This window comes from Drosophila hydei, unplaced genomic scaffold (genome assembly GCF_003285905.1).
Source record: "Drosophila hydei strain 15085-1641.00,03,60 unplaced genomic scaffold, DhydRS2 tig00000358-arrow-arrow-pilon, whole genome shotgun sequence".
Classification (NCBI taxonomy): Eukaryota; Metazoa; Arthropoda; class Insecta; order Diptera; family Drosophilidae; genus Drosophila; species Drosophila hydei.
In genome coordinates this window covers 247,922-274,245 of record NW_022045716.1, presented here as the reverse complement: position 1 = coordinate 274,245, position 26,324 = coordinate 247,922, and the positions used below count along the sequence as shown (strand labels likewise).

At 43.4% G+C, this 26,324-nt stretch overlaps 1 long non-coding RNA gene across 1 annotated transcript; it reads right to left on the bottom strand.

Annotated features, from left to right (window-relative positions):
- Positions 1-362: 362 nt before the first annotated feature.
- LOC111599955 lies at positions 363-26,324 on the bottom strand. The gene is made up of 3 exons (XR_002751476.1): positions 26,229-26,324; positions 25,706-26,048; positions 363-493 (listed from the first exon to the last, which is right to left on the bottom strand). It is a non-coding gene; the product is annotated as an uncharacterized LOC111599955 (long non-coding RNA).

The following is a 26,324-nucleotide window of genomic DNA, read 5'->3' as shown; positions in this document are numbered from 1 at the left end:
GCCGCCTTCTGTGTCGCATTTATTCAAGTATATTTATATAAATACATAAATATATATTCGTTTAAACAGGAATGTTTTTGTGAAGCCATATGCTACATGTAGCTTTGCTCTGATCTAGCATGGGCATGAAGCGAAACTAAGTCCGAATGCGAGCATATCAGAAGAAGTCTAAGTCTTCACTTATATATATATATATATATATATATATATATATATATATATATATATATATATATATATATATAGATATATATATATATATATATATATATATATATATATATATATAGATATATATATATAGATATATATATATATATATATATATATATATAGATATATATATTACGAACTTACTGGAATTAGTGAGAGTTGCACGTTCCACACAGTCGTCTCATCAGTAGCCTCGTCTGCACCTGCTCTGCAGCCTCTCTTCAAATGGTTCTTCAATTCTAGATCTGTTTCGCTATGTGTGATAGGCAGTTGGCTAGACCTGAATAAAAGAAGTTCGAAATGAAATTTTAGTTTCAGGTAATTGAATTCGAATCGAATACAGGTGTGTTTGAAGCAAGCTTAGCCATTTGCGAACGCCTCAAACAAGCTATTTGTGATAAGGACACACAGCCGACTGATGCCAGCGCAGCTTGAGCTAGGCATGAAATTCAAATGCTTCTTTAATCAAATATGCCTGGGGCAGTATCTGATCTACTATGAATCAGATGGATATAGTTGTGCTCATGAAAATAGTAATTCTGCACGACAAAAATACAAACATAAGACAAATGAGTAATACATATATGGTTAATGAGGTATATATATATATTGATTCATAGTTGACATTGACATTAGCCAACTCAAGAGCACTTCGAGCCCTCTGCCTCACTGTATGCACTCAACTTTCGTTTTTACTTGGCATCTGCTGCTGTCTCTTCTACTTTTGTGTGGCTCATGCCCCAAAACTAATCGCGACTGCTTAAAAGGGGCAGCAGCAGCAGTCGCTGTTCTGCACAATGCATAAGAGAGTGCGAGAGAGAGAGAGAGAGAGAGAAAGAGAGCGCGAATTCTAAATTAAAAGTAATAATAAGTATGTTATGTTCGAGTAACAGGAGGTGTGTGTGTGTGGGGGTAGCTACCCTGCGAACTTAGACATTGAAATGAGAATTTTTAAATATAAAAGGATGCCACACACACTCCCACACACACACACACACACAATATGCATATGTATTAACTCAGCCCACACCCACCTGACATCTACTAGCAACAACAACAACAACTAATGCCAAAGCTCTGGTTGTAGCTAGTCTCCAGCGTCTTCCACGCTGCCAGCGTCGCTGTCGCTGCCGCCGTTGCCGTTGCCGTTGCCGTCGACGTCAGCCGCCGTTAGCAATGCAAAAGAAATATTGCAACCCTCGGCAGAGGGTTGTGTGTGTGTGTGTGTGTGTGCTTTTTATTTTCTAAACTTTACTGAAGTTGTCGTTGTTGTTTTTTTTCCATGCTGCTTCTCCTCTTTGAATGCTTTTTTATACATGTTTATATGTATATATATAGTACCCGTACTTAGTGGCTGGGCAATGCCGAAAACGCACTGCGAGAAATCGCGAAGACTAGCGAAAGAAGACATTGCACATGATCTCCTGGTCAGTGGGCTTCAGAGGCTGAAGCAGTAGAGTGGAGACAACTCATAACCTACATGCACGAGGTATCGAACTCAATCTGCAATAGACGGACAAACGAATAGAATGCTTGAGAGCAGAGCTCCACAGTGACCCAACTGCAGATCTGCTTGCTTCAAGATCTGCTGGCTCCGCGTTCCACATTTCATATTTCATATTTCATATTTCATATTTCATATTTCATATTTCATATTTCATATTTCATATTTCATATTTCATATTTCATATTTCATATTCCATGTTCCATATTCCATATTCCATATTCCATATTCCATGTTCCATGTTCCATGTTCCATATTCTATATTCCACATTCCATATTCCATATTACATGTTCCATGTTCCATGTTCCATATTCCATATTCCACATTCCATATTCCATATTCCATATTCCATATTCCACATTCCATACTCCATATTCTATATTCCATATTCCATATTCCATATTCCATATTCCACATTCCGTATTCCGTATTCCATTTTCCATATTCCATATTCCATGTTCCATATTCCATATTCCATATTCAATATTCAACATTCCTCATTCCATATTCCATATGCTCTCATTTCACTACTTAAGCGAGAGAGAAGTCGAATCATACCAGATTATTATCGCTAGCTCTAGCTCATATACATACACATCTATATATCTTAGTATATAATCGACGTTCAGCTAACTATTTATTTATGATATTTCTTATTCAGACATCATTTTGCTCAGTGTACGCTTTGTATTGGCGCCTGTCTGTGCGGCGTTGTCATTGCGCCTAAAAAGCACCTTTTTCCACTACAATTCCGCTCATGCTGCCTGCGCCTTAGCCTGCCTTAGCCTTACAACAGACTGGCACAACAATTTACAACACACACACATACATACATACACTTAAACAAGCAGCCACCATAAAACATAATATGTATGAGATTTTTCTTTCTTCTTTTTTAACTACGAACACGTAGTTAAAAAATGAAAAAATTTAGAACTGCAAACGAAGATGAAGATGCTGTTGTATGTGTGTGTGTGTGTGTGTGTGTGTGTGTGTGCGTGGGGGACTCTGGTTGTACCTAGCAGAAGAGCTACTGCGGCATCGACGCCAGCATCAACGTCAGAAAATTGAAAAAAAGAAAGAAAAAAGAAAATAATACAACTACAACGCACCGACGACGTCTGCTATCGTCTCAGTCTCAGTCTCAGCTGGCTTTGCTACAGCCAAGTCGCAACTACACGGACACAGACACACAAACACAGACACACGCACACGCACGCACACAGAGACACGGGCCACGCACAGACATGCATATAAACCACCCTTGAAAAAATTTCGCGCAGCAAAATCTAAAGCAAAAATTTCAAGAGACGAAAAAACGAAAAACGAAGTGCAAAAGTATAGAAAGAAATGTTGAAATAAAAACCTTGTTTCCGCGCAAGTTACAACAGCTTCCCCCACCCTGCCCCGCTAGCCGGCCAGCTGACAAAAAAAGCTAAGCACACACACACACACGCACACCACTTATTTGGAGGGGTTACGAGTACATGCCGTATCCACCTTGAAGAGAAAGTACGATATTTGCTAGCAATAAAAGTAGTAATCAGTCGCGGTGCCTGCCATACACACACACACACACACACAGAGACGCACACACACACACACACACGCACACACATACATAAAAGGCGAGCGAATCGCCGAGGTTGCTCTGTCGACATTCCCGAGTTAGAAAGAGATGAGCATTAGAAGCAGGCAGAAAAGCAACAACAACGTTTCGTAGGGAGGCGAAAGAGTAAGCGAGAGGGGGCCGGGGACGTATGGGGAGGTGGCAGTGGGGAGCAAGCTGCTGGCTGGTGGCTGGTTTAACAACTGCTCCGCGTAACGAGAACTTTTCATTTTATGTAATTTCACTTCGCCGTTTTTTTTTTTCGCCGCACTGCTTTTTTTGCGCTTTGCTCATTTTTCTATAACATTCGAATTTTTAAGTGAGTGTCGCCGGCGCTGCCGACGCCGCGGCCGGCGTCGCTGTCACGCATGTCGCCGCGGCTGTCTGCCTTTACTTTTGCTTTTGCTTACCCCATTTTTCGCCCCTAGCGAGCTGCAATGTTTTTTTGCTTCTTTCTTTTTTCTCGCTAACTAAGACATTTGCTGTCGCTGCATTCGTTGGCGCTGCTGGCGTAGGCAGCGCTGCCAGCGTCGGCAGTTTTTCTTTTTTTGTGTGTTGAAATTACGAAAGCGACATTAATTTTTTAGAATTGCGCTTATGCGTGGAAAAGCAGTTAGCCTAGTGCGGAGGAGGCGGAGGAGGTGGAGCAGGTGGAACAGGGACAGGCAAAAAAGAGACAGAGGCAGCGACTGCGCTGCTTGCCAAACTTTCACTGCGGGTTTGGGGCTTGGAAATTGGGTTGGGGGTGGCTCGGCAGAAGCTGCGTTTTAAATGGGTAGTAAACGCGCATGTATGTAGTTATATTATTTTTTACGAGCGCGATATGTTGTGTAAAATAGCATTCTGCCTCAGTCAACAACCACGCCTACCCGCACCCCTCTCCACACCCCATCCGCCGCCCTACCACCTCCTCACATATCTCTATATATATATGCATATTTTGTATGTGGCTATGCAGATGAGTCGGCTGTAAGTTTTCACTTTACACTCAGGTGTGCTTCAGATGGGGGTGGGGGTGGTAGGGAGGGGGCAGCCGTTAAGATACCTTTGTAGCACACGGGTTTCCTTAGTATTCTATACATAGTTTGGATGTGGGAATGATTGCCTACACTTGAACGAATCGATTCATTCGATAACAGAGAAATGTCCCAGTTTAGTAATCGATAAGTTAATTTTATAATGCATGCCATCGATATGTTTTTATAGATACTCAGCAATTAATTTGTCCTTCCAATCGATGAATCAAAAGTCAAAAAGAGCAAGTTTTCACAAGTTTTGACTGGCATTATCGATTTGCCGCTAGTTGTACCATGAAAAGTCATCGGTATGTGTTGAATTTACTTAGTATATCAGCTTCTTGATAGATAGATTCTTGCTGTTCAATCAAAAAAGTAAAGTATCGATAAATCGATAATTGTGAACTATTAATCAATTTGGGTTTTAATTCTTATGTGGATTGTAAGTTATGCGATGCATTTAGATGCCCAAAAATTCACATCGATTTATCGACACATTCTTATTGATCAATCGATCAAAAGTTGCAAGTCGATAAATCGATTGTCACACATTAGTAGTAGTGCATAGCCTGCTCTTGCACATTATATGAGGTCTCACGCTCCATCAAAATAGAATGCAGACACAGTTGATAAATCGATAACCGATACATTTTCTGTTTAGTTTCTCACATGTAGTTTCATCGATACATTTCTAAAGTTGAATTATCAGTAAGAAATCGATAAATCGATACTCATGAATTATGAGTAAATTAAGCTTGTTTGCCTGAAACAGTCGTGGCCAAATTAATGAGCACAGCACAATGCATTGCATCGCATCGCATCGCATCGCATAGCCATTCGCTGCGACTATTTTGATCCTTTTTGTGTTTTTTTCCTCCCATACAGTTTACTTAATTTATGGCCACACCCCTGCTCACTGCCCTTGCCACTGCCACGAATGTGAAATTATTTACGCGACAATCGAAATGGATTTTTTGTTTTATAAATGAGGAGAAAACCTCATGAATAATAGCGCAAAATATTTGACGTCAGATGCCTTTTTATATATTGTAATTATAATGGCAAACTTTTTGCCATTTCCACTTGTTTTGTCGGCATTTATATTTGATTATGTAATGGTTTTTTATTGCAAAAGAATGCATAAAAAACACACAGCAAATCAAGCAAAAAATAGATGAAAAAATGATGGAAATATTTTGTGTTTGCTTTGGGGTTGGCAAAATTTATTGATGAAGCGAGAGGCAAGAAAGGAAGCAAAAAAAGCAGCCAAATGAAATGTTAATTTCACACACACACACACACACTCGATCCCCCTCTCTCCCTCCCTCTCTCCGCCCATGCTTGACAGCTGACACTGGCCATAGCAAACAATGGAAATCACAATGACTGACCGATCCTGGCCTTGTGCCTTGTGCCTTGTGCCTTGCACCACGCCCCTCCTGTCTAGAGCCCAATTGACCCCTGGCCAGCCGAACGCCCCTCTCCCTGATTCTCATTGTAAGCACAGCAAAATGAATATCATGCTGCCAAATTGTCATAACAACAACAGCAGCAGCAGCAGCAGCAGCAGCAGCAACATGACTTGCCCATTGCCAGAGCGACAAAACCTAGAAATGTTTTCATAATTCAACAGTTTCTAGCTAGAGCTGTGCGTGTGTGTGCGTGTGTGGCGCGTGTGTGTGCACAGTATGTGCCAACGCTATTAGACAATGCCATTGACTAAGGCCAGCAAACACGAGAGCAGCTGCAAAGGCTTTTCCCAGACTCTTTCAGCTTTTCACTTTCCCCTTCGCATATCAATCAGGCCCAGAGCTTAGCTCTCTGCGACTATAGACAGATATATAGAGATATATACACAATGGTTATATTACACTCAGGCAGTAGAGCAAGTACAGTGACGCAGTACAGTAAAGCCTTGCCAATCCAAACAGTCTTTGATCAGTAAACAATATAAAGGAGCAGCAGAAGACGAAGCAGAATAAGTAGAACGCGTAAAAGGGAGCTTGCAAAGAAGAAGAAGATGAAGATGTAAGGAAGAACATAGGAAGAGTAGAAGAAGGAGAAGAAGAAGAAGAGGAAGAGGCAGAGGAAGAAGAAGCCGATGTACAACTTGTGCTTGTCAAGCTGGAACTTGCTCGAATTCCAGCACACACACACACACACACACACACACACACACACACACATATCTGTCTATATGTTTAGCAGACGTGAAGGCAGAGTAAAGGAATGTGCGTAATATGCATACAGATATATATATATATATATATATATATATATATATATATATATATATATATATATATATACTATATACAAATATATATGTGTATGTGTGTGTGGGTGTGGGTGTGGGTGTGGGTGTGGGTGTGGGTGTGGGTGTGGGTGTGTGCACTCACACGACGACCCCCAACGACATGCTAAAAATTTGTATAGAAAATTAGTTAAAAAATTACTCCGCAGACACGCGCACACAAACAATTTACATGGCTGGGGGCGGGGGAGGGGCAGCTGGTGTATATGTATTGTATGTGCGCACACACGCACACACACGCACGTAGTCGCGTACACACATTCGGCATTAGTGGGCGGTGTTAGAAATTTGCGTGGATCCTTCCTTGCCCATTGTATAAAGGCGACATTACTACCTCCACACCCACGCACACACAGGCAGAGAGGGAGATAGCAGAGCGCACAGCGTGTGCAGGGCTACTTCTACTTTTTTAAGCACACACACACACACACACACACATGTGACGAGTGTGTGTGGCGCGCGAGTTGAAAGTTTGTCATAAAGCACCCCATTAAAAAAGAGGCGCACAGCGAACGCTTCACAAAGTTAGAAGTGGCCGGGGCGGGAGCATGCCCCTCCCCCTGGACTCCCCTTTTGGGGAGTTTTGTGCGGCAGCAAGCGAGACAGAGCGAAAGCAGCCACCAAATTAAACATAAATGCGAATTAGAAAAAACTTTTCTTTTTTTTTACTGCGAATAGCAGCAGCAGCAGCAGCAGCTCAAAAGGTTGAAGCCACACGAGGCAAAGCGCAGGGAAGCAAACAATGAGAGCACAGACGCCTAGCTAAAAGCTAAAAGCTAAGAGCAGCCTCCAGTGGCAGTTGATCTATTGCAAGCAGAGCTTACGATTTGGCCTTTTTCGCGACAGATCTAGCCTTTTTTGCTGTTAAATTCCTGAAACTCATTGGACATTGATAGAGCTGATGACCATTCGTCCGTCGCCTGTCCAATGGCACTCGCGAGCGCTGTAAAAGCTGCCGACTTGAAATCGGGAATATCTAGACCTATCGAGGCCCTGCGCAGGTTTTTGATTGATGTCTATCGATAAGTTTTGCAGGCTTCTAAGCTCTAAGCCCTTTGTATATATATGAGCAGGAGTCCAGTCACGAGTGTCTGTTCATCCGTCCGTATGCACGGACATCAGTTCTTGAGCTCGGTTCGGTGAGCGGAGCTGCATACCATAAAAGCGCGCTTCAGGGTATCTGCTAGTCGGGCACTCCCGCCTTAAGCAGTGTTTTCTTCCCTGTGCGATCGACGAGTCTCGGCCGCAGGTCGCCTAAAGTGTGTCAGCTGTGCTTAGGATCGACTCGAAGCAGGCTTCGCTAAAAATTGCCCTCTTGCAGCAGTTGCCACTTGCCACTTGCCACTTGCCACATGGCACTGCTGCCACACACAGAGCAGACGTGTGCAGTTGTTTTTGGCAATTAACCAAGAGTGCTGCTGGCTGCGCCGTCAACGCCCACCACTGCCCTGCCTCCTGCACTGGGGGCGAGCCCCCAGCCCCCACCGCCAGCCAGCCCCACTAGCAAATGTAAAAAAAGGTACACATACGCACAGTTTTTTGTTGCCTGCGTCGCACTCCACATTTTTAAATATGTTTAACTGCTGCGCATCGTTTCATGGCTGGGTAGGCCGGCAGGGGCGCAGGGGTAGTTGGGGGTGTGGGGGTGTGGCGGTGGCTGGCAACGTGGCAGCGTGACAGCGTGGCAGGGCTGGCGGGGTGTTAGGGTTGATATTCGTTTGGCGCTTTTCTCTGTTTGGTTAATATTTTGGCTCGTTTATGGGCAATGCGTGTGCGTGTGGCCATGTATGTGTGTGTGTGTGTTTATATATACATATATAGATGTGTGTGTGTGTGGGAGTTCGCGGAGTCTTTGTGGGTTCGCTAGTGTATATGTACATAAGTTCACACACACACACACACACACACGCACAGACACGCAGATAGGTGTAGGCTGTTCGGCTCACACTCAAATAGCTCCGCCCCACCCGCCCACTCCTCGCCCACTTTACAGGCAGCGAGACATGTGCGTAATATATTAACCGACACAAAAAAAGTAGGTGGAGCTGTAAAAATGAGCGCCGACACTTTTTGGCTTACTCTTTGCTGTGTCCACCTGACCAGCCCACCCCAGCCCCTTTCGCCTTCCCCTCCCCCTCCCCCTCAGCTACGCCACCCTCTCCCCTCTCTCTGCCTGCATTCATACGGCACATAGACAACTCTATGCATGATTATTGAATGTTTTTTTTTTTCAATTGACTCTATCTCTTTCTCTCTCTCTCTCTCTGCACATGAATTGCCAAAAAATCATTTTTCAATTATTTTAGCACAATTAGGGAACTGAGAAATGCTTCCATATAATAGCAGTCCATACATGAAGTTATAGCTCTTGAAGTCAAAGGTTCTTCCATAGCTTTAGTCGCATGCATAGAAAGCATAGCAGTTGGGTGTAGCCAACTGTTCAATACTCGCTCTTGCCACGCAGTTGATAAGAGCTTCAGAGAAACTATCATATGGGGCACAGGGAACCTCATTCATTTATATTAAATGTAGCTTGCATAAAAGCTAAAATGCTCGCTTTTCACTATGTAAACAAGCATAAAAAGGTAGTTTTTGTTTTTGCATTTGAATCAGCTGAAGGGAAAGCAGTTTTAACTAAGGCAAGCACTACGATCTTAAATTTCAATCTAATATGGCACACAGACACACGCACACACACATACTGGTTTTGAAACACGCCCAACCACTACATATGCAAAACAGCTATTCCTATTGGCTAATTACAACGAGCTGAAAAATTACACACAGCGAATAATCTACATAAGATGTTACATACGTACATCAATGCCTTGGGCTTATGAGTATGCGCGTGTGAGCTCTGTCTGTGTGTGTGTAATTTAAAAAAGAAAACACACACACTCACACACACACACACGCACACACGTCGTCGTCTTCGTCGTCGCCGAGCTGCTCATGTCTAAGAAAATATGCTGAAAGTTTACCCCAGCAAAGGGAAAAAGTAAAACAAACTCAAAATCAAGGCAAGTGTAACAGTGTACGTGTGTGTGTATGCACGTGTGTGTGCGAGTCGAGTAAATCAAAATTATGTGCACTCACACAAACACACACACTACTTGCGCCTCTAGCTGCACACACACACACACACACACACACACACTCGTACACAGAGCCAACATCTTAGATTTTTATACAACCCAATGAAGTTGGCTGCAATAGCAATAGCAATAACAACAATAACCGCTAACAAACTACAAGTATTTACAGCCACATGCAGCTCAAATAATTTGTAGCATTTGCCTGCTCCCACCCCACTCTACTGCTCTACTGCCCGCTCTGCGCCTCTTCTCTGCCTACGCTACACTAACCCCACGCCATATTCGCTTTGTCTAGCGGGAGCGCTAAATAAAACTACAACGAAGACGTCAACATCCAAGTCGATTGTTACACTGTCTCTTGCTTGGCCTTGCTCTCCCAGCTAAACGCACACGCACACAAGCACACAAGCACAGGCAGGCGGGCGCGCGCTCTTACGATTTGTAAAAAGAAGCAAAAGTAAGAAAGAAGAAGGAAAAAAATAAAGAAATGTCGGCGCACTTGTTGGCATCTCAAAGTCGCCGCGCCGTCTAAGAGCAAAGCGAAGAGAGCATAGCATACTTAGCAGCGAGCCAAGGCACGAGGCGAGGCAAAGAGCGCGGCCTAGGCGAAGAGCACTACGGCGAGACGGGGCGAGAGGAGACGAAGTAAGGCAAAAGCAGCGACGCTGCGTGGCGCTACTGGTGGGTACTTTACTTGATGATTATGGCGACGATAATGATGATTGGAATGGCTTTGATGGCGTTGAAAATGAAGATTGCGTGTAGTAGATTTCTTTGTGCTTATTTTTTTTTCCTTTTGCGCTAGCAGGGTCCAGCGGCTTGTGCGTGTCCTCCTTCGCGATGCGTGTGTTAGTGCTTGTGCGTGTGGGTGGTTAGCTTAAGGTAATGCTTACAACTACACACTATCAACATTTGATTTTATTACGCTCATTTGTATGCACACATACACACACATAGTAGCGGCAAAGATAGTGCGTGTGCATGTGTGTGTGTGTGTGTATTTGTCCGCCCGCTCAATTTGGCGCCCATAACCACTAAACTAAATTATAAGAATAGATTCACAAAGAGACTGAGAGAGCAAGAGTGTGTGAGTGAGAGAGAGTGAACAACTTTGACCTCCTGCTGTGCTGGACGCTGGCATCGCAGCTAGCATCGCAGTTGACGTCGACGGCAATGAAGGACGCCGTCGTCACACGGCGACTTTTGCCGGCTGGCTGAGTTCATCTTACATTTTTTCATCTTATTTTTATTTTATTTCTGTTTTTTTTTTGGTTTTTGGGTCTTTTTGGGCAACCAGCAGGAGCAAATCGCCAGCGTCTTTCAAGGCAGTTAGTAACTGTTAAGACGTCGTGGTCGTCTCGTCTCGTCGTCATTCTCGCTTCATTTGTGGGTTGCCCATTTGCTGCGCTTCACTTCGCTTCTCGATTCTGTATTCTCGCTTCTTGCTTTTTCTCTGTTCTGTTTGTGTTTTCTGTTGTTTGCCGGCTAGCCTCAGCCAGCCGGCAGCGGCCAAAGCAGCCAAAGCGGCCAAAGCGGCCAAAGCAGCCAAAGCAGCCAAAGCAGCCAAAGCAGCTAAAGCAGCCAAAGCAACCGCAGCAGCAACAATAACAGTTAGCTGGCTCGGACAAGCGGCGGACAGGCTAGAACGTGTTGCTTGCGTTTGTAAATGGTAACAGTAACGGTAACGGTAACGGTAACGGTAACGGTAACAGTAACTGTAACTGCGAAGCTGTGAATGTGAATGTGGCTGCTGTGATTTACTAACTGTTCTTAACATCAATGGATGGCGGAGATAAAGATAGAATGAGAGTGTCAGAGAGCGAAAGAAAGAAAGAGACAGAGAGCAGCATAGCTATTGTAGTCCCCAGTCCCTTTTGCAATAATAACAAATTAATATTATTATTAAAAATAAAAATTATAAAAAAAAGCTGAATATGCACACACACACACACACACACACACACACACACACACACACACACACACACACACACACACACACACACACACACACTCACACACACACACACACACGCGCGCTAATAAATCTATTCACACACACGCACATACACTAACACACACACGCACAAGCGACGCGCTTCTTTTTTTGTTTTCGGCTCGAATATTTTTTGTGCGTCGCCCTGTCGATTTCCCCTTTTCAACGCCAGTGGGTGGCACCGCCCCTTGCCCCCTCCGCCCACCACACTTACTGCACATAGTTGTATTTTGGATTTTTTTGCCCTTTACAATTTGTTGTTTTTTTTTTTAAATTTCGTGCCGTCGCACGGGGGTTGTTTGTGTGTGTGTGCGAGTGTATTTGCGGCAGCGACGCTGACGTCGCCGTCACAGCGAACGCAGCATGCAGCGGGGTTGGTTATGGGCTTCCTTTTTTTCGCTCGCACACACACATGCAAACACACACACACATGCGCGCTCACTCTTTTGCTTCTTTTTTTTTGTTTCAGCGCGTTGCTGTTGTTGTTGCTGCTTTTGGTTTTAGCATTTTTCGTTTTTACTTTTTTTGTTTGTTTTGTTTGCGATTTTCCTTTGGCCGACGTTGCCGTCGCCGCTTCTGCCGACGTCGCAGCTCGCAGCCTTTTTTTAACGCCGCACGCAGCGCAAAAACAACAAAAAAACACACAGAGAAGAGATGAAATAAAGCTAGTTGTTGCTTGCGATTGGGGGTGGGGTGAGGTGGGCTGGTGCGAGGGTCGGAGTGGGGTATTGGCTGCTGCCACATGACATAGGCCGCACAGCAGGGTGGAACGAGTGGAACGGATGGAACGGGGTGGAACGGGTGGCCAGGCAACGGCAATGAGTAATGAGAGTGTTTAGTGCTCGTGTGTAGTTTGGCGGGCGTCGCAGTCGGCAGCCGGCAGCGGACAGTAGCGGCAATTATGCCGTTAGAGCAGCCAAAAAATGCCGGCCACAGTCACTGCCGGCGTCGCAGTCGACGCCTTCAAATCATAGCACAACCTTTGGCGCACTCTGCCATGGTGTGTGTATTGGAGGGGGTCCTCGGGGGTGGAGGGCTTGCGTATGTAATGGCTTCAATTGTGTGCTAAATTTTCTATTTCATTGTCGCGCTGACTGCGCAGCAGCGACCGCAGCCGCAGCATCAGCAACGCGTCGTCTTTTAGCTTCGGTCCGCAATGTCTGCTGCTTCGGCTTAGCTTCGTGTGCCGACGACGAGGACGAGGCCGAGGACGAGCGCGACTCTTTTTAGCCACAGTTGCTGCGCTGCGACTGCGACTGCTGCTGCTGCTGCTGCTGCGACTGCTGCTGCTGCTACCGCTGCTGCCGGCTCGTCCTGTGGCTGCGACTTGCCCGTTACTTGGCTCACTTCAATTGAGTTCCGTTTTTAAAAATAACGTTAGTTGCTGTTTGTTGCTCGTTACGTGCGCGTGTTGCGACGCGCGACAGAAAAACAAAAATAAGCAAAACTGAAAACATCAAAATAACACAAAAGGAAGGAAAACAGCAAACAGAACAGAGAACACAGCCAAAAGGACATTTCATATTTCACTCGAAAAATATCAAAACAAAAATTCGAAAATTCTAAAATACAAAAAACAAACCAACAAAAACAAAGCAAATTAATCAAGCAGCTATTGTGAACTGATTTTATTTTCTATTTTTTTTTTCGAAATCGAATCGGAATTTTGTAAAACAGTTTGAAAAACAAACAAACAGATTTTTTTTATTGTGAATGCAACGCAGTCGAATGTGCAATAATAATTAGTGAATCGAATCGAATCGAAACATTCACACACACACGGGCACACACACCCACACACACACAGGCACACACATCTACAGCAAACATCGAGTAATTTCGTCTGTTGTGGCCCATTGCAGCGCCTGGTCCGGTGTGGTTCGAGTGTGTGACGAGATAAACAAACATCAAACAACAAACAAACAAACAACAAACAAGAGAAACAAAAACAAAGCTCGCGACATTCAGGCTCGAAATCGTACAGCGAAAGCGAAAGTGCCACAAAGGACCTGCTGCAGACGACCACGACGAACTAACAACAACAACAACAACAACAACAACAGCAGCAGCAGCAGCGAAAGAACAAGATAACAAAGTGCAATCGGAAACAACAACAAATTGAAGCAAAGCAAAGCAAATCATGTAAGTAGAATCCAAAAGTCCATTAGATAGAATAGATCAGCCAGAAGCATCTGAAACCCCATTGAAACTGATTTCTACAACTGTGAATATCATATGATATGATATGACATGATGTAAATGTAACACATCTGAAACAGTCCTTATTAACTACATTCGGAATGAGTTGGGAAAAGTGAAAGAACTCTCAAAGAATAGATCTACGAAAGTAAAAGTAAAGTCCATTAGTCGATGAGTCCATGAAACCCTATTGAAACTCATTTCTATAATTCTAAATATCACATGATAAAATATGATATGTATTCATTATATCAGAAACATCTGAACTCCTCTCAACTAACTCTGAATTAACTATTATTAAAAGAATAGTTTGGCGAACATTGAAGCAAAGTCCATTACATCGAGTAGAATAAGTTAGTCAGAATACAACAATATTTTCTCAAAATAAACTCACTTTCATAACTAACCGATATGACATGAGATGCTATACATGACATATCTGAAACGTCTATAACTAAGTTGTAAATAGAGTGCCTCTGCATATGGAAAGTCCATTGAACATCTATAACTGCGAATCTGATGTGCAGTTATCTAGCTGAGCCTTGTTATTATGATATATATCTATATAGCATATCTGAGTACCACTCAAGCACTGCGAATGGATAGAGAATAGAGGGTATAGTAAAGCACGTTGGATCACACAGATCTATCAAAATAGAATATAATCACATAAGTCCATTAGATAAGACGAAAAGTCGACCCTGATTATAATGTGTAGCAATATCTGATACATCTCAGACTCTAGATCTGATGGGATATACATTTATATACCCATATATATAACAGAAATTCTGAGTAGAGTCCATATGCATATGGAAAGGAAAATTAGATCAAGACAAGACACGTTTTAATTTAATACTTTAAATGCAGAATTCCTAGAGTAAATAGGTTAAGCCCATAGTTGAAAATTCTCTTTAAGGCGACAAATCCCAGAAATTCTGTAACATAAACTGGCTAATAGAGTGGTCGAAACATCTTGAGTAAATTCTAACAATTTTGAGATTATAAAAGTTTGATAATTCCTAACCCAAGATGTGATTTCCTTAACGATGTGATTTCCTAGCAAAGTGTCTCATAGGTCTATGTGGTTGCAGTCTAAACTAACCGATAGACTACTTTAAATGAGCGTAGGAACTGTGTCCTTTAGGAGTTTGCCCTTTCAATGGGACAGCAAGAGTCTCCTTAACACAAAATCATGTTTCGAATTTACATCGAAACAGTGATTGCTCCACTTTCTTTGGGCAACTCTCCATATCCTTCGATATTCCAGTCAAAATCTGGCCCAATCACATTTCCATTTCAATCTCGCTATTCACAATGCCTATTTCAATGCCCAACAGCCACAGTAGATAAGCTCGCATCGTATAACGATTGGGCAGATAGGGCGAATGTCGCGCGGGGCAGAAGTTGCGGCAATCGTCTCTCGGGTTGGCGATATTCTCATGTCGCTTAGTCACGAGACAAATGGAACTGCGCGCCATATGCGCTCTCCTCTCCCGCCCCCGCTGTCCCGCGCTCCGTCTATTGCTCGCCTTGTACGATCTCTCGCTCAATGAGGAACGTAAGCGTATAAAGCAAGGCAAGTCGTTGAACTTTGCGAGCTTTTTCGACCGATTCCAATTGCCCTACCTACTTTGGGGCATTACAATTTTATCATTGACGAGATAGCGATATAGATATATAGAGATGTATCGCAAGTAGAGATACGAAAGCTGAAACTGATATTTACAGTGACTTATCTGATCTGATCGGATCAAATGTATTGAAGCTTCACTGTGACGTGACGTTAGCCTTGGTCGCTTTCCTGTTTTTGTGAACTGTAAAGATTGCAAGATAATTAACGCTTGGGTGTTCGTGTGTTTGCGTCTTCACTGTAAGCAGCAGCATATCTAACGCTGATATCATGCGACAGACAAGGAGGGAGAGAGACAGAGAGCGCGCTAGCTAGAGCAATGATCGAGCTAATTCACATTACGTATACGCCGCGTTTAGCGTCGGGCTTTTTATTTGCCTTTTGCCTTTGCGTTGCGTTTTTTTTTGCGTTTTTCGTCGCGCGAGCGCGGTCAATGGACGCAGCGCTTATTAGGCCTTCAGCGTCTTTGTGTGTGTGTGTGCGTGTGTGCGTGTGTCGGTGGCGGTGTCGGTAACCCAATGCAATATACAACAATTAGAACAAACAGCGGCAGGTTCATTGCGATCGCATTGCCAGATCATTGCGTTTTGTTGTCGTTGTTGTCATTGTTATTGCAATTTGCTGCTGCTGCTGCTGTTGTTGTTGTTGTTTTATGTATTGTTAATACGAGGTCATGCAAAGGGTTAATGTCAATAGCAGCAGCAGCAGCAGCAGCAACTGCAACTATTAGAGTAGCGAGCGTGAGGCAGAGGAAAGGCAAATGGAAGATTCCGTTGCACTGCCATTTCATTCCGTTCCAATCGTAGCATAGAAAAGGTGAAGTCGAGAGAGAGAGAGAGCTAAAAGATAAAGGGAAAGGGAAAGGGAAAGGAAAAAGGCTAAGGAATTCCGTTTCAGTTTCAGTCCGTCCCGTTCCATACGACAGCAGAAAGCTGAAAAGCTAAGCGAGCTGCATTATGAAATCGTTCCATGGGAAAAATACTTAAAACGAAGTTGACCGAGAGTTAAAAGCGTAAAGGAGATAAGAACGAAAATGACTTCAAACTGCATAAATTCCGTTTCAGTTTTAGTTTTTTGTTCTATTCCATTCCGTTCCAAACAATCATTATAAGGCGAATGGGGAAGGCTATGCAAAATGAGAGTCAATGATTGCTGCATATTGAATAGTTTCAATTTCAATATTTCGTTCCGTTCCATTTGATGATAAATATGTAGTAATAGCCACGTTATCCGCACTTTCAGTTTCATAACCATTCCGTGCCGTTCCATTCGGCGACAATGATCTGCCCTTACATATATTTATATATGTATATTTACAAATATATATATATCTACATCTGTGCATGTTTGTTTCGAAAAAAATGTCGAGTTTAGCGCAAAATATTGGCCAGATTTTCATTCAAGCCGCGCCGCTGGCATCTTCGAAAGGTCAAAACAAGTGCCAAAAAGCCATGGCAAACAGCAGTGTTAAAAAAAAAAACGAAGTTTAAATATCAAAACCAGAAACAAAAAAAAATGCGTATTCTGAAAAAATGGGCAAGACACAAGTGCGAGACAAGCACAATTAAAAAATTAAATCGCCACGCATGAAAACACAACAAGAAAAAAAATTCAGTTCAGCAAACAGACGACAGACGACAGACAGTGAAAAAAAGGCCCAACAAAGTACGAAAATTATATAAAAATCAGCAAAAATGGAACAACTGAAGAAGAAACAGAAAAAACGGCTGAAGCCAAGCAGCGAAAGATGCAATTCCCAACTTGTTCCTGCGCAGCGAACTCAGGGCCACATGCAAAGCGAGAAAGTGAGAGAAAGAGAAAGAGACAGAGAGACGGAGAGAAGGAGAGAAACAGTGGGAGAGAGTAAGAGCTAAGTGCGGAGTTAGGGGTTAAGCGAAATGCAATTGATTTTATGGATCTGGAATTAGGTTAGGCCCAAGTCATATCTAAACACACACATACACATGTATGTAGGGGGAGAGATAGAAAGAGAATGAATAGTGTTGCGATGCGATAACCAATCGGCAATCAGCAATCACCAATCGACATCAGCGCAAAATTCAGCAACTGCAAATTGCGAATGCACACACGCACACACACACTCAAATTGGGAGTAAAAAAAACAGGCCAAAGAATTTTGTTGGTGAGCTTTTGTAAAATTGCGAACAAAATGTGGGCTATAACTTTCAATTGGCGGCGATTTCAACAGCCGACGACGAAAGCAACAGCAACAAGGGCGAAAAACGAAAACGAAAATCGAAAACGAAGCTGATAAACGCTTTGATATGCCCGTTGATCGTACGTACATACAAACATACATACATATTAAATAATGCATATGTACATACATATACACACGCACACACTTACACACCAATACAGTGAAAGTCGCTGCGCTACAAGTGCGCCGCTGCTGGCGTTGGATCTGCAATGAACTCAATTCCAGAGCAGAGCAAATGCAAACACTTATTGCTGCTGCCCTGCAACTGTTGTCTACAACAGCAACGACAACAACAACAGCAGCAGTGCATAACTGTCAACAAATTTGTGTCTCTGTCTCTGTCTCTCCCTCACCCTCTTCCACGCTCTTACACATAGTGGGCGTGATCCCTAATTTTGATTGCCCAATTTCTCTGCACAGGAACGAAAACAAGCACACACATATACATATATACGCATATGCATGCATGCATATAACGACGCTTATTCTATTATAAAAAAATTTTTTTTCTTATGTCAAAAGAAAAACGAAGAGAGCATGAGCACAAAACGTTTTTTTTTTTGGCGACTCCGCTGCCGCTGCTTGCTGCTGTAATGTGCGCTGGCAGCGCACGGCGGTGACTGCAGTGACGCGTCGCTGATCGTTCGTTCGTCTATGTGCTTCGGTTTTCGGCTGACGTTGACGTCGACGTCGCTGCACTCCAATGGCAAATCGCAAGCCCAAAAAATGAAGGAAATATGTATGCGTGTGTATGTGACTCTCTCTGTGTGTGTATGTAAAAAAGTTGTATTTAAAAATGAAAAAAGAGCAAACACAGGCGGTATATACACACACATACACAAACACAATGTCAGGGAATTCTCTGATTCAATTGGGCAGCACGCACACACACACACTCTTATATTAACAGCCAGCCGCAGCAGCAGCGAGCAGCAGCAGCAGCAGGGGAAAAATATCAACACATTTAACTGCATTTTTTCGGAACTCAGTTGAGCTTTTTAATTCGATCGGTTCAGTTACTAAAGTTAGTTCAGCCAAAACGCACAATTTCAAATTCAAATTTGAATTTCACTGTTAGCAGCCGCAGCAGCAGCAGCGATAGCAGCAGAGCAGCAGCAGCTGAAGCAGCAGAGCAGCAACAACAATTTTTGGGCAGTGCATGCGGATGCGGATGCGAATCTGCGGATCAGTCATAGACAGACAAGGCATAGATAGAGAACGTGCGTCAAGTGTGCAACACAAATGCAACAAGTGCAAGGATCGGAAAGCTCAACATTTATTTTGTTTATTTTATTTTTTTTACGTTTTCCATTTTGTTAAAAGAAACACCCAAAAAACCAAAACAATTTTCCTGCATTTTCCAAACAAGTGAAAAACACCCACGTCGTAGTGTGGTCTAAGTCAAATCAAATTACAAAAACCAAATTGAAAGAAAAATTAAGTTAAAATTCGCAATTTCAAGGACTTTCCAACTTGAACTGCTGAAAGAGACAGCAAAAACTATTTGAGTAGAAGAAGCTGAAGCTATTTCGAGTTCGCAAATGTCGCGCCATGTGAGAAAAAATTAAATTCTTTTTTTGTCGTCTACAACGGGCCACATCCACAGCTGCAGTTGCAACAACCACAACAACAACAACAACAACAACAACAGCGACAGCAACAGCAATTCCAGCTTCCAACTTCCAACTTCCAACTTCCAGCTTCCCAGGTACGTCTCAATTCTATTCCAATTGGAAGCAGTGTAGAATGTGCTCGAAAGCTGAGGGCGAGAGCTACAGTTGCAGTCGTTAACTGATTCAAGGAAGTGCTGCACTGCACACACATATATATATATATATATATATATATATAAATATATATATATATAAACATATATATATATATAAATTATGTATATATGTATATATACATGAATATACATGTCTGTATACATATATGTGCGTAAGTATGGGCAGCTCTTTCTTGGCAATTGGCAAAAGAAGGACATTTGACTCATGCAATCCGGGAGAGCAAGTTTTCGGGCAAAGCGCATGAAAGAGCGGCAGCGCGAGGCAGAGGGTGGGGGAATGCATCTGATCAGCTTGCACTCAACTGAATCGGGCACAAGTTGAACTTCTCTCTCGCTCTCTCTACATTTTTGTTTTGTGCCAATTTTCTGCATTGAGCTTAGCAGGCTGGGCAAGGCTGTGTCTGCGTGTGCATGTGTGTAAGAGAGTGGGCACGCGCATTCATTTGCCCTTCTCGTGCGCTCTTCGTCCCAGTTCTAGTTCCAGTTCGAGCTGCCAGTTGCAGTCCCAGTAACAGTAACAGTCTCAGTCGCCGTCGCGGTCGCCGTTGCAGTTCCAACGCTTGATCATTAGCACTTTTGAGTCACCGTTGCCCTTCGCTGGCGACGCAGTCGAATTTAAGCAGTATATGTGCACGCGCATGTGTGAGTGTATAATATTTAGTATAAGAAGCATTTCTCAAGCGCTTTTGGTAAAGGGCCAACCCACTGGACATAGAGTGTAGGAGAGTGAAGAGAAGGTGAGGAAGGGGGTAGGCGATATGCAGGAAGTCGTTACCACACAGTAGCCCAACAACAACAACAAGAAGAACTTCATCATCATCATCATCGTTACCGAACGCTATTCACTCGTTGCGTTCGAGTCTCGTTCGTGTTTCGTTCGTGTTTTATTTCGTGTCGCTCGTTGGCCTTTGTTGCCTTTTTCTGCTCTGCTGCTGCTGCTGCGGCGATGGAGGATCTTTTTGCACTGTTGGATCGGGGTGTCGGGGCTTTGGCATTGGCATTGCGCCTGCAGTTTAGTATTCAGCGTCGCAGCGAACAAACGTCGTGCGGCAGCCCACAGCGCAGCAGCAGCAGCAGGCAACAGAAAACTGCATCCAAAGATTCACGTTGAGAAACATCCCGAATACACACAATACACATACGCACATGTAGCTGAAAGGACGTTATTGTGTTTTTTTTTTTATTCATATATGTATATATACAAATATATATATATATTTAAACATACATATGTACTGTGCGTTTCGTTGTTTTCACTTTCATCTTATTTTTTTATACATATTTTTGTTGTTTTCTTTGTGTTTGATATTGTTTTTTGTTTGTTTGTTTGTTTGTTTGTTGATGATATCGCGGATAGTATATTTGTTGCTTGTAACAAGGCTCAACAACTCAGGACTTTTACAACAAATAGTCAGTATAAGAATACACACACACACACATGTGCTTAAATGTATTTGTGTGTGTGCATGTGTGTGCGTGTAACTAGATGAACGCCGTTAAATACCTCGCAAAATAAACCAAGCCAAGAATAAGCCCCAACTCAGGAATCGGCAACCGGAATCGTGAAATTACCGTTAACAGGTAAGCGACAAGTGACAAGTGACAATCTTAACTAAGCATAAGCCACAGATATATCTATATACAGTTATATATATGCGCAAACTTTCGCTTTTTAATGCTGCCAACTAGGAATTGGGACGCTCCATAGGGCAATTATGGAATTGGGGAACGAGGGAACCGTAGAGTATTAAGTGAAATGGTCGTCAGGCCAGACAGCCAGCCCGACACACACATACACAGACAAAGAGCGAAAGAGAAGGGTAGAGAGTAGAAAAAGAGAACATGTAGCGAGCCGTCTGTCTACTATTTGAGGCTGTTTAGTTTGGGGCGACCGAGACCCCAAGCCCGAGACCCTGAATGCAGCCAAAGACCGGTATGCATGCACACACACACACACAGACTCACACTCGCACTGACACTCACACTAACAACGCACACACACACACACACACTCACACGCATGTGCATGCATGCACAGGCAGACATGAACAGATGCACAGATGCACACAAAGGTGACGTAATGGCAACTACTCCACTAACACATTTTTCTACATTCCTGCCGCAACCAAGCTCTGTCCCTCTGCGTCCGTCTCTGCGTCCATCGGTTCGTCCGTCTATGCGCCTGTGGCGGCAGCGTGAAGACGGGAAAAACTGAATGAAAATTGCAGCGAACGTAGCACATGCCCTGGCCTAGCGCATAAAGAGAAGCAAAAAGAAGAGCAGCAAAAAAAGCAACAACTAGGAGACGGCGGGACGACGCAGCCAGACAGCTAGAGTGTGAGTGAGAGTGTGCGAGAAAGAGAGAGAGAGACAAGTTATTGGGGCTGAGGATGCTAGGCAAATGGCTGTGGCTGTGGCTACTGTTTGCTGTGCAACTGCGTAGAGGGCACTAGAAAGCGTGTGTGTGTGCGTGTGTCAATCTGTGTATGTGTGTGTGTGTATGTGTGTGAGTGCGTGTGCAAGTGCCCGACATTCAAGGTTGACGGCACACAACTTGTTTTCTTGTTATTGTTTTTGCTGTTGTTGCTGTTATTGTTATGGTTTTTTATATCTGTCTGTCTGTGTGTGTGTGCCTGAGCTTGTGCTTGTTTTAGTTTCAGTTACAACAAAGCAAAAAGCCAAAAGGCAAAAAGCAAGCGCAATCGCAAACGCAATATGCAGTGAAGCCAATTTCCAGGAACACTGCAACAACAACAACAGCAGCAAAGATGAGGGGCGAAAGAAAGAAAGAAAGAAGGAGAAAAAATGTAACAGTAAAATTGAAGCCACAAGTCACAGCGGAAGCCTTCGTAAGGCTTCGCCGTCTCTGCTATTGCTCCCTCGCTCTCTCCCTTTCCCTCTCTATCTCTGTCTCTCTCTTGCTCCCTGCGCTGCCAGCGAAATTGAGCTGTTATTTACAGTTAATCAAAATGACAGAAGTCGGTCGCTGCCATTATTGCCTATGTGTACATGTCTCTCTGTGTCTCTCTTTCTCTCTCTCGCTCTTTCTCTTTAAGTTTGTGAGTAATTAGAAGTGCCCGCCCTTTTTGGCTGTATAGCCGCCGTCAACACTTCCGCTGGCCTTGAGAGACAATAAAACAATAAATAAACTAACAGCAACTGGCTTCAATTGAAGGGCAGCCAGCCAGTAGTAGGGGGACAGCCATAGAGAGAGAGAGAGCAAATGGAGCCGTCGTCTTTACTTAGCTCTACAGACGGATGACTCAGCAATAGGTCGCGCAGACACACACACACACATAGACATGAATGCATGCTTGCATATGCATGTAAAGTTCTAGCAAAGTCTACGCACACACACACACACACACACACGCACTGATAATGACGATGCCTTCAATTCATTCCAAGGCCGCATTCACGGGCAGGCGAGAATTGCAAAATGCAACAAAACAGAGTAGATAGACAAGTGCGAGGGTCTGCTGTCTGGCGCTGCAGACGGAGGAGTGGGGGCTGCAGCTTGTTGTCGCGGCTTCCATTCTCGGAAACGGTTACGCCAAGGCCACACAATGAATAAGCAACAAGCAGCAGAGCGGGAATTGACAAACGAACTTCGCATAGACCACTAAATGTTGCTAAAGGCGTAGCCATAGCCGAGATAATAAATATACATACATACACATACTTTTATACATACATACATGCATAGACGTAAAGAAAAGAGAAATAATAACTGTACCCGATAAGTCAGCACAGGCTCTTCTTCGACTCGTTGGCTGACCCCAGCTCCAACACGAGCGAAAGCGAGACGGAAGTTGTTGCAATTTTTTATACATGTATATTTTGTGCTGCTTTTCTCTGATTCCTCTTTCTCTTATTACTATTCTTAGTCTTTGCTCACTCAGTCAGTCAGTTGGTCATTGGTGTCATGTGCATAGCTCACGCTGTCTCCTTCTTCGTTCCTCTTTCGCCGGCATTCCTCCTGGCCTAGTCTCGTGGCGAAGCGATTCGAGTCTCAGTTTACATCATTGCCACGGCGAGGGTATCTTAACGCCGCCCCCTCCCCCCACCTCCTGCTCCTGCCGTTCCTTTATTTTTTGTGTGTGCTTTATGCATATGGATTGTAATATGAGCTGTGTCTTATATTAGTAACGGTAAACACAGGCTTCTCGTTGACCATGTGGCGTATACGTAACACATGCGTTATTTACTAGAAAATGCGATTGACAGACAGGCAGGCAGGCAACGTACGAAAGAGAGAGACAGAGATAGAGAGACGGGCAGAAGTTAAGCAAGTCAGCAAATCAAATGATCATTGAACTCGTTCACACTCAGCAATGCATTGATCTAACTCTCTCGCTCTTGCACACGCCATCGGGCTCATAACGGCATTTGGCGCACCCAAAATGCAAAGCCTTAAACTCAAGAATAAGTCACATGGCGCTGTATACATGCATACACATATATATATATATATATATATATATATATATATAACCATTAGTATGTATGCGTCTGCAAAAAATATATGTTAACTATAGCTTAAGCACTACGACTATAAATATATATAGAGAGAGCGAGTGGGAAAGAGAGAACCGGTCATAGTCATCCACTCCATTCGATTCCCCTTCCCCACATACACAAACACACACACATATGCATACATATATACATGAGTACGAATGATCGTAGTCGCCGATTCATTTCCATTTCCCAGTGTCGACTGCGAGCGCATATTTTTGCTCGAACACATTTTTATCTAATAACCTTGTGCAATGTTATTAAACCCAAAAAGTTTCTTAACCTCGCCGGCAGCGGCAGCAGAATCGCAGCAGCAGAGCAGCAGCAACAACGGCAGCGCAGCTGCGCGCCGAACAGCTTTTGATGTGAAATGCTAATACGCGTACTCTCTGCGTTTGTATGCAAGCCACACACACGCACACACATACACTAGCGAGCAAATAATCAACGACAACGCACAAAGCTTTAAAAAATAGCCCGCTCACTAATACAAATGCACCTCCGACTGCATATGCACACAGGCGACAATTCGGTCGACGTCGTGTAGAAGTTAACATATGGGGAGCGGGGGGAGCCTACTTGAGGCCTACATGAGTACATATGTATATATATACATATATATATATATATATATTTTCGTATATGTGTCAATTGAATACAATTCTTGTAGCGAGTAGGAGTTTGCTTATTTGTGCAGAAATTCGCAAACATACATATCTGAATATGTATGTAACGCATACATATGCATGTACAAGCATATATATGTACATACACCGAAAATGAGAGCGCTGCGTAAATTGCAAGGCAAATAAGCAAATGCCATGTAATACGAATTAAATTGTGAATAAATGTGTGTATACATACACACATGCATCTATAGACGCATGTATACACACATACACACAAAAGGATTGTGAAGGCAAAGAGCGCGCGCAGCTAGGGAGAGAGAGAGCGAGAGAGTGCAGGCAAGACCAATGCGCAGCTAACTTTTGTTTTAGCTTTTACTCTCGCACACACACACACTGTGAGAACTGTATTTGTGTTTTTTTTTTTTGGGTGCTGTTTTGCAAAGCATTGCGTTGTAGGCTTTTGTTCATGCCAGCAATTCGTGTAAGTGTGTGTCTGTTTGAGTGTGTGAGTATATGTATGTAGTTATTTTAAACTTAAATGCATTTTCTCAACTGGCAAGAAATTTCGCCAGCTCTGCATTACTTTTGAAAGTGCCTTCTTGCTTTTTGTGGGCCACACGACGACTGCGAAATGCTGCGCCAGCAGATTAACGGTCCTTCGATTGTGGTTAGTTTGCTTTGCATACATACAAACATGACGTAAATTATATAAGTAGAGAACGATAGAGCTAATTGGAAAACAAGTTTAAGTGCGAAAGTAAGTAACTCGAACTCCAGTTAAAAGCATTTCTCTACCTCGATTTTGAATTCCATTTAGAAGCGTTAAAGCCAATGCAATTGACTAAATTTATAAGTAGATTTCGATTTCGAGTTCGAGCATTGCACAGTGGCTTACAACTGATAACATACAAGTGCATGTATTTATATATTTAACATATGAACAGTGCAGTTTATGTATATATATTCACCTCTATGCAGCTTCAATATACATCCAGTTATATAGATGGCTCCCATTTGTTGGGTGTAATTCGCAGTTCAATGCTCAGTGGTGGGGAGCTTCGCACTGTTGAGGCCAATAACTGATTGCCTGCTGCTGCGGTCGTTGGGGGGACGGCGGTTATCTAAGGGGTCCCAGATAATGGAGCTCGGCGCACTCTGATTTTTGTTACACTTTTTCGCTAGCGAAACTGGGCGGGGGTGGAGGCGGGGGCGGCGTCGTTACTTGTGATCTGCGGGCCGTTGAACGGGTGTGCGAACGTCGCGAGTTCAAAGCCCTCGCATCGCGAGCGACGACGACGACAGCAGCAGCGACTGTGACGACGAAAAACCAAAAAAAATACAAAATAATGAATTCACTTCACCTTTGCCACACTTTCATTGCGATATTGCAATATATGCTTGGAATATGGACATTTTTCTTTAGCATATCTCATTTTCAATTGACGATTTTCCTTTTCACTTCGCTATTTGCACTTTTCATTTGGAACTTACATCACTATCGACGCCATTTTATGGACGAAACTAACGACAAACGACCAGAGCCAAACGCGTCGCACACTCAACTAAGCAACACTGGAAAATGCGCGA